Raw genomic sequence first — 16,470 nt, 5'->3', positions numbered from 1 at the left:
GTTTACTTTTACAAGTATGGAGCCCTTTCATTTTATTTCCAGAGCAGAGTCAATGGAGCATATTTCGTCTTTTCCTCTCAGTTCATAAAGACCTCATATTGCTCTCACTGAAATATTTGCTGGAAATCAAGGGTGAATTCTTTGCTTAGCACACTGACAGGGGAGATAACTGCTTTATATCTCCTTTTCTCCTTTCTCTAGGGTTTGGCTGGGGGTTCCTTGTTTATTTTAGAGTTCCAATCAGAGACCTCTCCATATTTCAAAGAGAATTTAGTTGTGCTAAAACCCCAAATCAGTACGCTCTCTATAGTGAAAAGAAAGCTATATTTTTTTCAATATTTGTTTTGCATATTTTCCAACAACTGAGGGGAAAAAAAGGCTACCTAACAAGTATTTTGATAGAAAATGCTGCTCAGGGAATAGTCTTTATAACCTTGCTCTTCTTTTGGAGGGAAGAGAAGTTGATCTGATGTTATTGAACACTCCAAAGTAAACAGCTGCTGCTCTGTTCACTTTTTTGAAAGAGTAGGATTGTTTTCTGTTTCTAAAACATGCAGTTTCATTAAAGAGAAGATAATTGATGATAAAACCAGGGGGAGAGTGCACATTTTTATCTCAAATGCTGTGTAAGTGACATACTGTCATAATAAAACTGCATTGCCTACTTTAGCTGCATAAACTTTGATAGCAGGCTGGAAGCTGCTGTTATTTTCTATCAAATAAGATTTTCAAAAATCAGTTCTACAGCTTATAAGCAGTGTGGAGGCTTAATGGTTTCCTTAAGCTCCATTCTACAAATATACTAAACATTAACAATCAATTAGCTACCAGTGTGCCAGACTGTTCCTTAATATGGAATGTCTGCTGTGTTTTAATTTTTGCCTTGAACAGGTATTTTCACAGAGCTAACTCATAATATCTTACAGTCTCAGTGCAATCCCAACTAAACATTTGGATACTTAGTCCCTTGACTGCCTCTTTGAGCTCCTTTGCCAAGGCGTTCCTTCATAACCTCTCAGGGAATATGACATGCACCTGGACCTGTACAGATGCCAGTGTGAGACAAGTCACATGGAATGCCTGAAGGATGTAATAAATATTGCATGCAATGCAAATTCTGTTGACAGAGATATCCGAGGGAGAGTGGAATTCTTATCTACCTATTTGAAGGACTTTGTATGGAAATGAACTACTAGTAGTGCTGTAGGAATTGCCATATTGCATCAGACCATCAAGTTTGATTTCTCGCCCTTAGCAATGCCTACTGTTTTATAGTCTGGTTATTCAGAGAATGAAGGACTACCCTTCTCTGAATATGCCCATCTAAGTCACTCAGAGAGAAGGGGTATTTGTTCAGGGAAGAGGGGTAGATTCCTTGTTGATTTTTTTTGCAAGCTGTAACCTCCTTCCCTGAAAGATGAGATTACAGTATCCTTGAAACACACACATCCACACAGCTACAACAGGTCTAATTACTGCACTTAAAAAAAAAAAAAAAAAAAAGAAGAAAACAAACCTCTGCAAATATTTTGTCCAGCTTCTTTAACTACAGTTCTCTTCTCCTAGAGAAAGCTGTTCATTCTAAGTATCTTTCTTTACTTATGTTTATTTTCTAATTATTCCTTTTCCTTCAATTTCTTACAAGGAACATTCAGGCCATGTAGGACCTATAGTCCATTTCATCCAAATTTATGTCAAAGCATGTGAGAAGCTCTCTATATAAGAATTAGACAGTCAGAATATAGTTTTTTCTTGCAGTTTTCCCTAACAACTGTTTGAAAACAGTAATAGCCAGTGAAAATACAGAAGGACATGTGGAATTTAGGGCCCACTAAATATAATGTTAATTAAATTCATAACGAGGTCACTTCCTGTTCAAGAAAGCTTGTTCAGCCAGCTACAGAAAAGAGGAAAAGACATAGACGTTCACCCTGGCTTTATTTTCAGTACTCAAATCTTGCGCGTTTCATCCTCAAGGTTCAGCTATGTGTTTACACTAAAGCTTTATCAGGATCTGTATTATTGAAAGCCTGTGCTGGAGAGAAGCTCACAACACATTACTGCAGAAATCACCCCTGGCAGTGGAAACTTAAATGCAGCTTAATTGCATAAATATAGGCAAAACTCAAGGCATCTACATGCTGCAGCAGGGGTAGCTTAAAATAACGTATTCACAAACTGCTCAGTTCTGGTAACAACTGATAACCAGCATTAAAGCATAACACAGCAAAGCAATTATATACATTTTTATCCATCCTCTCTCTACAAGGAACCGAAAATGTTGTTCTTTCAAAATGTTCTACTGCAGTGTATGAGACTTGACTAGACATTGGTGTGATGAGATAAACTATTTAATTGGGGCTTTAGCACACGAGCAACTTACTTATCACAGTATTTGGGATTCGGTGACTGGGGAGCCATTAAAGATTATCTTTCCTGAGGAACTTGAAAATGGCATGTCCTTTCCTCTAAGCCTCTTCTGAATATCCTATTTACCTTTTGGAATCTCCTTGTTTTTCTCTGTGTCCAGTCTCCAAGGGGAAGCTTATCTTGGAGTTGTTCTCCCAGGTTAAATACACTGCCTCCATCTATTTCTCTAGTCAGACGAAAACATCTACTTATCTAAAGGCGTTTGAGGCTGTATTAACTTGTGCTTTTTCTCCCTCTACAATGCACTGCCTGAAGGCAGCTACAATCAGGGAGGCGCTGGGAATTTACTGCTTGAAAGGTTTACAGCTGAAAAAAAAAAAAAGTGTTTCATGTGGATGTCCAGTGACTCTCACAGGTTCTGGGAGCATCCCACTTTCCAGATGTGTACGTCCAACTTCTCTTATTATGTGATAGGAAAGGTGGAGACACTCTTATCTTAAAAAAATTGGAAGAGCTACAAACTAGTTGTCTCTCCCAGTTTCATGTTCTGCATCCAATAGAACAGGGCACTTTGTTACTGCTGCATACTGGTTATGGTCCAGTTCACTCAGACTATCTCTGCATTTCCAGAAGTGGAAAAAAATGACCACAATAGAGAAACAGCAGCAGGATACAGCTGAAGGCAGTGCCTGCTGTTATATGGTCTTGAGGATGAGGAAGGGTTAAAAAAGAGGCTAAGCATTGAATCTCTCTAGTCTGACAAAATAGTCTGAAATACACTGCTTCATTTTCACATTTGTAGAGACTATTGATCCAGTCCTGAGCCTGCAGTTTGACACAACTGGGAGTGTGCTAATTTACAAACTGAAAGCGCTTGTAATTTTTTGCTGGTGTTTAATATACATGTATTCAATTCCTTCTTCGTGGTTACCAAAAATACCAAGCTTTATTCACATTTCCTTTTTGGTTGGTAAGGCGAAAGAGTAGAGGGTGACATGTTTTTAGTATTTAGTAAGCATTTAGTATTTTAAGTGTATACACCGCATAATTAATATCACTAGGATCGTCTTGATAGAGCTGTAGCTGTCAGTGAGTGAGGCAATTACTAAGTGAGGGCATAGAAATACTCTTGAATCAAGACTCTGAAATAAGCTGTCATATTTATAGGTACTAGAGAGAATATATTTCACAGTAAAATATAATTTATTATATTTATGCAGATTTGGAAATTGCTGAACAGCTGGGCAGTCAAGTAACGGGGCTGTGTATGTGGGTATCTGCTTGTGCTTTATCTTCTGCAGGAGTAGAAGGATTCCTACACCATCCATTTGCAGACATAGGTTCTATCAGTTGGAGAACATAATAGCCTTCCCTTAGGTATTCCCATCAAGCATCTGTTCAGCAGTCACCCTAAAAATCCAGCTCTGAAATGCTACTGCACCACTTATCACTTTTTTCCTCTTCATAAGTATTTCTCAGCCCTGGATTCTTAGAGTGCTGAGTTTTATGCCTTTCTGAGGAGTGGGACATGGAGGAGATTATTTTGTTGGCTTCAACTTGTTTTCCCAGAATGCTTGACTCTTACTGACAGTCATTGTCTTCCGTTCTTTCATCCCACTGGTAGGCTTTCTGTGCCTCAGGATAGTCTTTAAATCAAAGAGCCTGATCTTCTGATGTGCTGATCTCCTACCATTCCACTTGGCTTCAGTTGGCATTGTGAGTGCTCAGCACTACTGAAAATTAGCCTCCGAGTGTGTAACTGGTAGCATGTGTTCTTTGTTAGCACTGGCTCTGGCTCACTTTTGCTGATTTGCTGCTTTAGTAGCTTTGAACTTTCTTAGGTCACTGAATCACAATTCATTTCCTATTGGAGTTTATGATCGTATGGGAAAAGCTTTGTCTTGTGAGAGATGAAGGGAAAGGATATACTGGGTTTGAGTTCCTATTGTTTTACCTTTCCCTTCCTGTTACCCTGTAAGTTAGTGACCTGAAGGGTAAAGGTAAACTGTCATACAGAAGCAGCAAAATATTTTATTTTAAACTCTGTTTCCATGATGCAATGAGTTGCTCACCAGTAGTATTTGTACAGGCTTACTGAATTTTACTTCAGAGAACTAATTGGGGTTGAAATTTTTGTCCTGTGTTTTCCTAATGTAATTTTCCTAACGTGTGTCCAGTTAGCCAGATCACCACCACATATGACCTATAACCTAAGGCTGACCAGGATGCATTCTAAATCACATTGGCTTAAACGTGTAACTGCTTATATGAACAAAGATCAATGACGTTCTGCAGTGGACAGCCCTAACACGTCAAGACCATCTCTCCAGTTCTGTGCCACACAGTGAGGTTAAATAAGCTGAAAACTATCTCTAGGTCTAAGCTTCTGAGCCAGATACACAAGATTCACAGGAAAGCTACCAGCTTGCTTTGAGAAATCTCTTCTTTGCCATTTAAGACACTGAACTTCTGCCTCTAATCAGGCTGCTAACTGGAGGCAGCTAAGAGTCCTGGCTGCAGCTATCTGTGCTTGTTCCTAGAGGCCAGCATATCTCAGAAAGCTGGAAATTCAATGCAGTGACAAGTGCGAAGGGATAAAAAGGGATCCTACGAAATGTCCAAAGATGATGCTGATGAGAGCAGAAGGGTACTCAGGCATTATCATTTTACGAGGATTTTTGGAACACTGTGAATTCAGCATGAGGAGGAATATTAATGGGTACAGCTTACCACAACATCCTTCTGGGACACACGACAGATGCCCCTGATAATTGACTCAGGATAGATCAACTTGTTGGTCTCCAAATAGATCTTTTTAATACAGCACCAAACCAGTTGTCCAGGAGATTATTTCCTTTGGAGCAACCTGTGCACCAAATGGTAGAATTGGCATGGCAAAAATTCTCCCTCATCTGTGCTTTCAGGTAAGTTGACAATAAAGAACACAAAAGGCAAGAATATAGCAGTGCATTACTAACCTTCCTAAGGTTCTTGTGAGCAAAGGCTGTTCATGAGGTGTACTAGCTAAGCATGTTTGTCTGCCTGTCTCAGCTATATTCCCTTGTAATCCAGCACCGTTGTTTCTGCAGGAGTTAGTTGTTTTGGCATGCTACATAACTGCAGTATTTCAGTCACATAGCATAGAGGTTGTAAACTAATGGGATTTTACATTCTTTCAATAAGGTGTTACTGAAACTGGAAGACCACAGTGAAATGGCAGTGGGGCAACTGTCTGTAGCTATATAAAAGAGATAGTGGGATGCATAATAGCTGTAATAACTGCCTGCTTAGCATACGCTAACATAATTCATCCTGACAACAACTTTGTCCTATGATGAAGGCAGGTTAAATGATGTTGCAAACATTGCTCAGAGAGAAAGATGGCACTGTAGTCCTCTAGCTGTGAGTGCCAGTAAGGGCAAACTGTGTGTGTAGAAGCTGGGAAAAAAGCAACCTTTAATTGCTATCTTATCCTTTGTATTTATCTATTTCAGCTGAGAGCAGTGCCTTCTAACTGAGCCAAGATAATTTCAGAATGGAATAAAACCAGCATGGACTCAAGTGTACATAAAAGGTGAGTTGAGGTTCCTACACCATAGAAACATATTAGAAAAAAAATGCTCCATTTCTACCCCCTCTTAATCCCCCAAAACATCATTTATTTGCACTAGAAGGACTTTCCATTGTAGTATGATGTGGTCTGTGATTATCTATTGAAAGAAAAAGCTACAGAACACTCAAGTCACAATCTAAAATCAATGCATCAAGTACAGTGGTCGGACTATTTCTTGTCCTCCATGACTGTTTGTGGTGGTAATGATAAAAAAACTTGGCACTTCCAAAGCAATTAATGTCATTAATGTGCTATAAAAACAATTAATTAAGCTTCCCCAGGAAAAACATCTCTGTGTCTTTTGCCTCCCACATCTTTCCCTTTTGCAGTCAAGTTTTCAGCCCTGCAGATCTGGGAGACAGTTTGTATGAACGAATTTGGGAGAGATTCTCTTATGTAGCAGGTACAACTGGCAGGGAGGGCAAAAAAAGTCTATGTTAATTTTTCCACTTACATTTTGGCTATTGAATGGACCAAAATAAGGTAAGTTAGGGGCTAGTTTGGTGTATGGCTGACTCCACAGTAATTTTCTGTGAGTGGCGTTGTGGTTAAGAGCAGCATTCAGCACTGCAAATGCAGCCCCAGATGTGCCAGCCCTGACTAGTACCTGACCCTTCCTCTTTGTGGCAGGAACTGGGTAGGCTTGTTTAATCTGTCCTAAATGACTCACTTATAGATGACATTTTCCTCCGATGTGGTTGAAGCTCCTCTAGCATCCTGTTATCTTTCCAGAGTGGCATGTGAGGGAGTGAGGTGGCCTTGCTACATGCAGCGAAGTTGTCTTTGCTAAACTTGGGCAGTTTCTGAACTTGAATTTGAGATAAGAGTTTCTCATGGTATCTTCAGGAAAGCGGTCAGCTGATGGCATCATCAGCATAGTTTGACTACCTAAATTAGATTCCAATTGTCCACTTTGGTTTCCTAGCATCTACTTGAAAATTAAATTAAAGGTGAAATGAGATACTGAATGGAGTCACAGCAGTAAGCAATAAATGGGGATGGATTTGAACTATGTATATCTAACATGATGGAAAGAAGAAGCTAATACATACAGAGAGGGCCAGGGAAGAAAGAGAACCTGATTTGAGGAAGTGACACAAATGAGCTGTTTGTGCCAAATGCTCAGATGAACTCTAACTGGAATTGGGTGATAACAGCTTGCACAGAATTAAGGCCTAGAGCCACAGAAATAGTTAGATGTATGACTCTGGTTGCAGTAAATGAGTTATATGCCTAAATACTTTTGAAAACCTGATCCTTAAAATGCTTAAGTACAGCTGTTGTAGAATTTGTAAACCTCCCATAGTTACTAAAGAAGTAAACAGGTAGGACATGACAAATAACATTGGCTTTGGCAAAACAGCTGCCAAACAGAAGCTCTGGAGAAGCTAGTCACAGCTGCCTTCTGAGTACCCAGGAAAGGGTGGGGTGGTTTTTTTACTACTAAATGCTTAACAAGTAGGTTGACCTCCATGGCTGATACAGCTTTAACCCAGGTGAGAGAGCTGCTTTCTAAGTGGACAGCTTTTCACTCAGTATTTGCACTGAGGAGAGCAAATTGAGAGTTTGTCTAATGTCGGGGAGGTGTGGAAGGATTTGGATGTGCTCCTTAAGGTTGGTTCACAAATGAAGCTGTATTGATGAGGTGTTATTAGTAGTGTTTCTGTTCTCAAAACATTGTGTGTGCAGTGCTGGCTTTCTAATGCTAGCACATTTCAGAATATCTTCACTTGTGTGGGCTTTGCTGTCTCTGAAGCAGGCCTAGTGCTTCATGATACCTGCATATTCAGGACAGTGAATGCATGCTGTATTTGTTTCCTTTTGGAATGATTTTTTTCTTCATATTCAGTAGAAATCCTTTCTCTTTGTTTTAAATTATTGAACTAATGTGGACCATGAAGTGTTATGAGGATTAGTTTAAATATTTGTACAGCGCTTGCTTTGAAGATGTAGAATACTGTTCAAGTGCTAAGATTTAAATATGGGCTGTGAAGAAAGTGCTGCTGATTGAATTTTCAGAGGCAGCATGTTAGATAACACTGAATTTGTTATTTAAAGGTAAAATGAAAGCCATGGAAAACTCTTCCAAAGTATGAACAGTAGAGAAAAATTCTTAATGACTTTGTAGAAAATAATATGCCTCTGTTTGTTTTATGGATACTTAAAAACCTTTAGGGCTTGATATGGATTAGTAGACTTATACAGAATATTTAAGAGATTGTGATGGGAACAGCAGTCAAAGCCCATCATTGGCCTGGGACTATCTCTTGTGTCACTATTGATGCCACAAATAATTGACACTTCATAGTTTTTTGTTGTTTTTAATTTTGATCCATGTACGCAAAACAAATGGAACAAAACCTTTACTATGTGCACTACAGCCCAGAGGACAAGGAAATACAGATGGGCAGGCCTTAGAGGGAAAGGTTATAATTTTTTGTCTGAATGAAATACTGGTCTGTAAACTCTGTAGCATAGATATGAACGGGTTAAGGCATTCTGTTAAACTTAGTGTCAAGGCTCCACAAAAAATCACAATTTAATTCAAATTTTCTTCAAGGGGGAATGCAAGTGTATAGATCTTGGTGTTGTATTCTATGCAGCAGGCATAAAACCCATCCTGCAAATTTCCTTTCATTAATAAATAATTATAATGGAAACTTAATAGTATATGTGCATAAAGATTGATGTGTTTCTAGTTTTTCCTCTTTAAACAGTAACCATTTCAAAGTCTGCCTGAAAAATGGCATTGACGACTCTTTTGCAGAATGTGCAATAAACATTTAAAATGTTAGCTTCTTATGCAGACACATTTCAGAAGGTTAAAATCTTTAAGTATGAAATGCCTTCTTTTGACTTGAGTGGGGTTTTTTATTTGTTTGTTTTCTCTCCCAAGAACTGAGAATATTTCAGACTAATCTGAAATGAGTTTTTGTGTTCCCCAAGCAAACTGCAAAATCAATTATTTGCATAGCCCTAGTCTTAATGTGTATCATTGTGTATTCTCAGGAAGACAGTACTCCTCTGATGTGCTGGCACGTTTTCAAACAACCTAAGTGATAGCTTATATCAGTTTGATTCTGTGATTTACTATTTCGACATAAAGATGGAAGCAAATCTCTTTTCTATTTGTTTCAGCGAGAAGCTTTGTTTCATATAGCAGTATTTTAGTACACTTCATCTGACATAGAATAATCCTTGTAACACATTCTGAGTAGGATGCTGTAAGGATGTTTTAAAAGAAAGGGAAAAATATGTTCTCAAAGGGACCAGCACTTCTAAAGAGAATGAAAGGCCAATGAATAGTTGGTTAGGATTTCTGTCTCCTTTTCCTTTACCGTTCCCAAGAGATTCTACAAACATATGTTGATATAATATATATTGTTATCAGCACTGTGAATTACAGGATGCCCGTACCTTGCCAAAAATGTGATGTCATAGTGCAGAAGCTGTCAATAACAAGATGCATTTTCTATTCTGTAGGACTCCTTAAATCATGAAATGGAGTGAAAATTTAAATTTTTGATTCAATGCAGGCCTAGGCATAATTTAAGCACTATTTTTGCTGATTAGCTAGAGAAACAGATGCATCACGTGAGAGCATGATGGATTTGGAGAACTTGTAACTGAGATAAGAGTGTTGCTACGTGAAAATATCTAGGGATGGCTAGCACTGGGTAGAAAGCATTATATTGGCTAGCAAAGCCTGGTATCAAAATAAGGAGAACTTATATATATAGCATGTATATATTTTGTACTTGGTAAGCTAATCTTTGATCTTTATGACATGATGGATATTTTTCCTACAAATTGGGAGTTCAGACTCCCTGCTTAGTTTCACTGCAAGGTTTCGGTTTGAAGTTACGAGTCAACGTAGATGATCTAATTTGCATCTGGTAGGTAGGTGCACCCTTTATGAGGCTTTGGCAAGGGGTACCTTGAAAAGGGGGTCAGCGTTAGAAGTCCATTTTATGTACTGTCAAGAAACTCATTCAGAAACTGGTTGAAACAGGCTGCTCCATGGCCTGGAGCAATGACAGGAGAGTACCATTGTGGTAGATGGGCAACAGTGCAATTATTTTTTTTTCCAGGGTCTTGCCTGGCATTGATTACCTTAGTATTTGAGTGCATCCCAAACATTGTGACTTGTATGCAACATGCATTGCTTTGCCAGCTGGAGCCAACAATAAAAGCTCCCATTGGAAGCACTTGTATGCGGAGGAGAACACTCTCCAAGCGTCACTGATGCACGTAGGCGACTTTTACACGCATCCTAGTTTAGCTTTTCATAGTAAAGCAGGTAAGCTTCAAACTCACTTAATAATTCAAAAAAGTCTGCAGAGACACCTAACCGCCTTAATATGGGACAAAAAAGCACAGTAGATATGAAGAGGATGTGAATTTTGATTTCTTCTGTTCATTTGCTTATTCCGATGCAAGCCACTGTTGTTTACTTTTCAGCACTGTGTTGCGTGATGACCAGTAGATGACACTGCCATTAAATTGCTGCACATGAATTTTAGCTATCTGTATTCATATTAATATGTTTAGGTAATTACTTAGCCCTGTATGCAGTCACATCACAGTTTGTAGACTCACTTGTACAAATATTTGTGTTCTGGTACCTGTCAAAAAAATAATGCATCGAGATTGGTATGGTGAAGACCCTTGAGAGTTAAATGTATATAACAGAAGAGATGTTGTTCAATGGCAAGACTGAGAAAAGATGATTTATTGTGAAATCCTATCTCCTAGGCTGTACAGGGAAAAGGGAACAGATGAATAGTGACAACCAGGAGCCAGCCTTGGTTTGATGTGAAACTGAGAGATGTTAGTATAAAGGAGAATGTTACAGGTGTACACCCATATGGAATGCAATGCAATTGTTTGTAATCCTGGGTACGAAGTACTCTACAAATTGCTTTAGTGATGGATGGCCCTAAGTTAAAAAGAAGGTATTAAGGTAAAAGTCAAATCAAATTGGCAATAGCTTGTATAGACTACAGAGACGATCAGCCCTCAACTCCAGAGGTTTAGCTGAAAGTGCTGGTACAGAGCCATGGGGAGCTTGAGGGTACACTGAGTGGCTGGCAGGCCGTGCAGACAGGCCTGCTCAGGCTGTACACTAGGCAGTTCACATAACTGACAACAACGTAGCTGCAGCAGTGAAAACTAGCTACCTTTGGTGTTCTGGTGGCTAGTGTAGAGCTAGGCCAAAATGCTTTTTTGACCTGCACTGTTCTTGAGACACACGAAAATTATTTCACATTTGTATTCCTATGTTACCTGTGGCCCCAGCCAACATGAGCAGGGACTCCTCACCAACAGATGGCTACCTTCATTGGTCTCCACTGATACCCTTGCCACACAGTAGCCAAGTTCAGCATGCAAGATGGAGGATGCCCCCACTGAAGAATACCTTAAAGCAAGGGTTGCTTGTATGTCCTCTTTGAAGGTTTGAATAACCTCTGGCTGAGGAGCAAATTGAAAAAGGTCTCCTATTCCCTAGCAGATGTTCTGTAGCTGGCTATTATGTAGGAAGTGTAGGCAGCCATACCTCTCCTTCCCATGTTTTTAATGAAACGGACTTTTACATGAAAAGTTGTACGTATCTACTCTTGGCAGAAGGATGCTGGATTTGGAGTGGTGGAGAGATGTTCTGTGACTACAGAAAGTGCTTGTTTGAGATCTTCAAAGACATGGCTTATGAAGTTTTGTAGCAAGCTAAAGGCATTATTTTAGCTAGGAAGAGGGGACTCATTTAGGAAGTACAAGGGAAGCACATCAATTCCTGCAATAATCACTGCCCCCTTCTGCCTTCATTCTGGAGACTAACATCAGTCAATTCAAGGCTGCTCACCTCTCAAAATAGCAGGAAAACATGTAACTGATATAAAATATTACTACAAAATTCAGTAGTAAGAGAAGAGAAAGTGCTAGGATTTTCAGTCTGAGTCTTTGCTTTCAGGCAAGGGTCACTTGATTACTGAGGAGTATAAGAGCTGTCGTGAAGGCAGTGAAGGCAGTCGTCTTTCCAAAGAAATAAATTCTGTCAAACACTTCCCTATGAGTTCGAGTGGTAAGCCGGGGGAAAGGAGTTCTGGAAGTAATTCAATTAGTTATTAAGCATACGTGACTATTTATTCTTTTCCTACAGGGAGTATGCTGTAAATGGAGTCCATCCAGCGTGGCTCAAAGGCTTGCTTGTTTGTTTGTTTTGCTTTCATCAGCTTGTAAGGATCACTTGTGCTGGATGGGAACTCATAGCTTCAGAGAGCAATCACATGGAGGGTCTCTGGCAAGCAATGGGAAGACACAGATCACAAATCTGAAAATGTTAATCCATGACAGTCTATTTCTGATCTGTTTCTTGAGGACAGGAATCTTCAACTGATTTCAAGTTTCACTCACCAGGGTGTGTGAGGGACAGCAGTGAGGGAAACAAAGACACAGTATTCTTCTCAAAAAGCCTTCCCAGGGAAGATGACAAAAAGATAGTTCCAAAGAACAATTCCAGTGAAGTAATTCACTCTTCTCCAAGGGAATACCTATATGTACTTTATGACCTGCTGCCACACCAGGACTGTGGGTGATGGTAGGTATAAAATCCAAATGACACAATAGATCAACTTAAAGGAATTTTGAAAAATGAAATGGAAAACATATGGAGACACTATGAATGTCTCCTTAGTGTGAGGAGCCATACTAGAGCATTACAAAGGGGTGGTACCTCCTTCCTGCTTATCTTGCATCATGTTTGGCTAGTCACAGGCAATAGTATTGCCGTGTTTTGTATCCTTCCCCAACTCTGCAGAAAAGGCAGTTGTCCTTCAGACACCGAAGGATCCAATTTGAAACATGACTCTGACCATTGTAGGCTTATTTATTTATTTTAAGCACATCCGCTTTTCTGTGGCTTATTTCCTAATAACTCTGAATACTCTAGTGGACAATATCAGCTGTTTCCAACTGTCAGAACAGAAGTGGGAAATTCAGATAGACAAGCCTATTCCATTATTTCATTCCAACAAGAAACAGTTAATAACATGGCCTGGCTCTTGGTCCATGTTCAACGTGCTACTGGTATTTGCTCTGGGACGCCTGATATCTATTTTTCCTTTATTGCTTCTCCTCTTGAGATTGATTTCAAAGTAAGACAACACAGGCCTAGGTGATTGTGCTCACCTCAGTCTGTTCCGGACAGTTTTTGCTTTATGATCTTCTAGCTATATAACATAATTTGGTCTATACCATTGAATGCCTATAATTGTTTGTTTGGTTTTTATAAAAATAAATTGGTTGGGCCACAGGTAATATAGGAATACAAATGCAATACCTGATTTAATTATTATCATTCTCTAGATTTTTGGAACTATTTGGAAATATAAAAATACATAATGTTTGGATAAATCAGGTTGAGTTCGCATCTTCTGTGTTATCAGAATGCTGCACTTGAGACTAGCAGAAAGGAAAGGAGAGCAGCAAGGTTACAAAGGGCAAGTTAGAAAGCTCTGACTCAGAAAAGTAATTCAATCTTCTCACCTGGAGTGTTTCTGGTAAGTACAAGCTATGAATTGCACTGCTGTAGTTCTGAATGGTATTTAAGAACTGCAGTGAGCTGTTGTACCCAATCAAATACCATGAAGGGGAAGGGAGGTCAGTGTATGTGCTTGGGTGCTTCTTGAATTTGTCACTTTAAAAGTGTACATTCTCTGAATACTGCCACATGCATGCTCCTAAGCAAAAGTCTTCAGTGGGAATTGGAGGGCTTGATGCTAACAAGTTTATTCTCCAATGTTATTTTATGTTTCATTGCCCTTTGCTGAAATCTTGACCAAAATGTACTACTTTTTTTCTGTGGCAGTGGTTTGCCTTTGAAAACACAAGAGGAATCACAGAATCGTATAGGTTGGAAAAGACCTTTAAGATCATCGAGTCCAACCGTAAACCTAACACTACCAAGACCACCAGTATACCATGTCCCTAAGCACCTCATCCAAACGTCTTTTAAATACTTCCAGGGATGGTGACTCAACCACTTCCCTGGGCAGCCTGTTCCAATGCTTGACAACCCTTTCAGTAAAGTAAAATTTCCTAATATCCAATCTAAACCTCCCCTGGTGCAACTTGAGGCCATTTCCTCTTGTCCTATCACTTGTTACCTGGGAGAAGAGACCAACCCCCACCTCTCTACAACCTCCTTTCAGGTAGTTGTAGAGAGTGATAAGGTCTCCCCTCAGCCTCCTTTTCTCCAGGCTAAACAACCCCAGTTCCCTCAGCCGCTCCTCATCAGACTTGTGCTCCAGACCCTTCACCAGCTTTGTTGCCCTTCTCTGGACATGCTCCAGCCCCTCAATGTCTCTCTTGTAATGAGGGACCCAAAGCTGAACACAGTGTTCGAGGTGCGGCCTCACCAGTGCTGAGTACAGGGGCACTGCTGTACTCAGCAGTGTACAGCAGTTCAGTGTACTCAGCAGTTCCCTAGTCCTGCTGGCCACACTATTTTTGATACAAGCCAGGATGCCATTGGCTTTCTTGGCCACCTGGGCACACTGCTGGCTCATATTCAGGCAGCTGTCAGCCAACACGCCCAGGTCCTTTTCTGCCAGGCAGCTTTCCAGCCACTCTTCCCCAAGCCTGTAGCATTGCATGGGGTTGCTGTGGCCCAAGTGCAGGACCTTGCACTTGGCCTTGTTAAACCTCATACAAATGACCTCGGCCCATCGATCCAGCCTGTCCAGGTCCCTCTGCAGAGCCTTCCTACCCTCAAGCAGATCAACACTCCCACACAACTTGGTGTCATCTGCAAACTTACTGAGGGTGCACTCGATCCCTTCATCCAGATCATTGATAAAAGATATTAAATAGAACTGGCTCCAACACAGAGCCCTGGGGAGCACCGCTTGTGACCGGCCACCAACTGGAGTAAACTCCATTCACCACCACTCTTTGGGCCCGGCCATCCAGCCAGTTCTTTACCCAGTGAAGAGTACACCCGTCCAAACCATGAGCAGCCAGTTTCTCCAGGAGAATGCTGTGGGAAACCATGTCAAAGGCTTTACTGAAGTCTAGATAGACAACATCCACAGCCTTTCCCTCATCCACTAGGCGGGTCACCTTGTCATAGAAGGAGATCAGGTTGGTCAAGCAGGACCTGCCTTTCCTGAACCCATGCTGGCTGGGCTTGATCCCTTGGTTATTCTCTACATGCCGTGTGATAGCACTCAGGATGATCTGCTCCATCAGCTTCCCCGGCACCGAGGTCAGGCTGACAGGCCTGTAGTTCCCTGGGTCCTCCTTCCGGCCCTTCTTGAAGATGGGCGTCACATTAGCTAATCTCCAGTCAGCAGGGACCTCCCCAGTTAGCCAGGACTGCTGGTAAATGATGGAAAGGGGCTTGGTAAGCCCATCTGCCAGTTCCTTCAATACTCTCGGGTGGATCTCATCAGGCCCCATAGACTTGTGAGTGTCTAAGTGCTGCAGCAGGTCACTAACCATTTCCTCCTGGATTATGGGCGCTCCATTCTGGTCCCCGTCCCTATCTTCCAACTCTGGGGGCTGGGTACCCAAAGAACAATTGGCCCTGCTATTAAAGACTGAGGCAAAGAACGCATTAAGTACCTCAGCCTTTTCCTCATCCTTGATCACTGTGTTCCCTCCCCCGTCTACTAGGGGCTGGAGATTCTCCTTAGCTCTCCTTTTGCTGCTAATGTATTTGAAGAAGTGTTGTTTGTTGTCTTTTACAGCAGCAGCCAGATTGAGCTCTAGCTCAGCTTTGGCCCTTCTAATTTTCTTCTTGCACAGCCTTGCTACACCTTTGTAGTCCTCCTGAGTTGCCTGCCCCTTCTTCCAGAGGTCATAGATTCTCCTCTTTTTCCTGAGTTCGAGCCAGAGCTCTCTATTCAGCCAGGCCAGTCTTCTTCCCTGCCAGCTCGTCTTTCGGCACCTGGGGACAGCCTGCTCTTGTGCCTTTAGGACTTCCTCCTTAAAGAAAGCCCAGCCTTCCTGGACTCCTTTGCCCATTAGGGCTGCCTCCCAGGGGACTCTCTCGACCGGTCTCCTAAACAGGCCAAAGTCCACCCTCTGGAAGCCTAAGGTGGCAGTTTTGTTGACCCCCCTCGCCACTTCTCCACGTATCAAAAACTCTATCATTTCGTGATCACTCTGCCCAAGATGGCCTCCAACCATCACATGGCTCACAAGTCCTTCTCTGTTCGTGAACAAGAGGTCCAGCAGGGCACCTTCCCTCGTTGGCTCACTCACCAGCTGTGTCAGGAAGTTATCTGCCACACGCTCCAGGAACCTTAGGAGGACTGTTTCCTCTCTGCTGTATTGTATTTCCAGCAGACATCCGGCAGGTTGAAGTCCCCCACAAGAACAAGGGCTAGCGATTGTGATGCTTCTCCCAGCTGCTTATAGAATAGTTCGTCAGTCTTCTCATCCTGGTTGGGTGGTCTGTAACAGACTCCCACCACAATATCTGCCTT

Source organism: Mycteria americana, chromosome 7, assembly GCF_035582795.1.
Source record: "Mycteria americana isolate JAX WOST 10 ecotype Jacksonville Zoo and Gardens chromosome 7, USCA_MyAme_1.0, whole genome shotgun sequence".
In the NCBI taxonomy this organism is placed as follows: Eukaryota; Metazoa; Chordata; class Aves; order Ciconiiformes; family Ciconiidae; genus Mycteria; species Mycteria americana.
Note: the sequence above shows the minus strand (reverse complement) of the source record.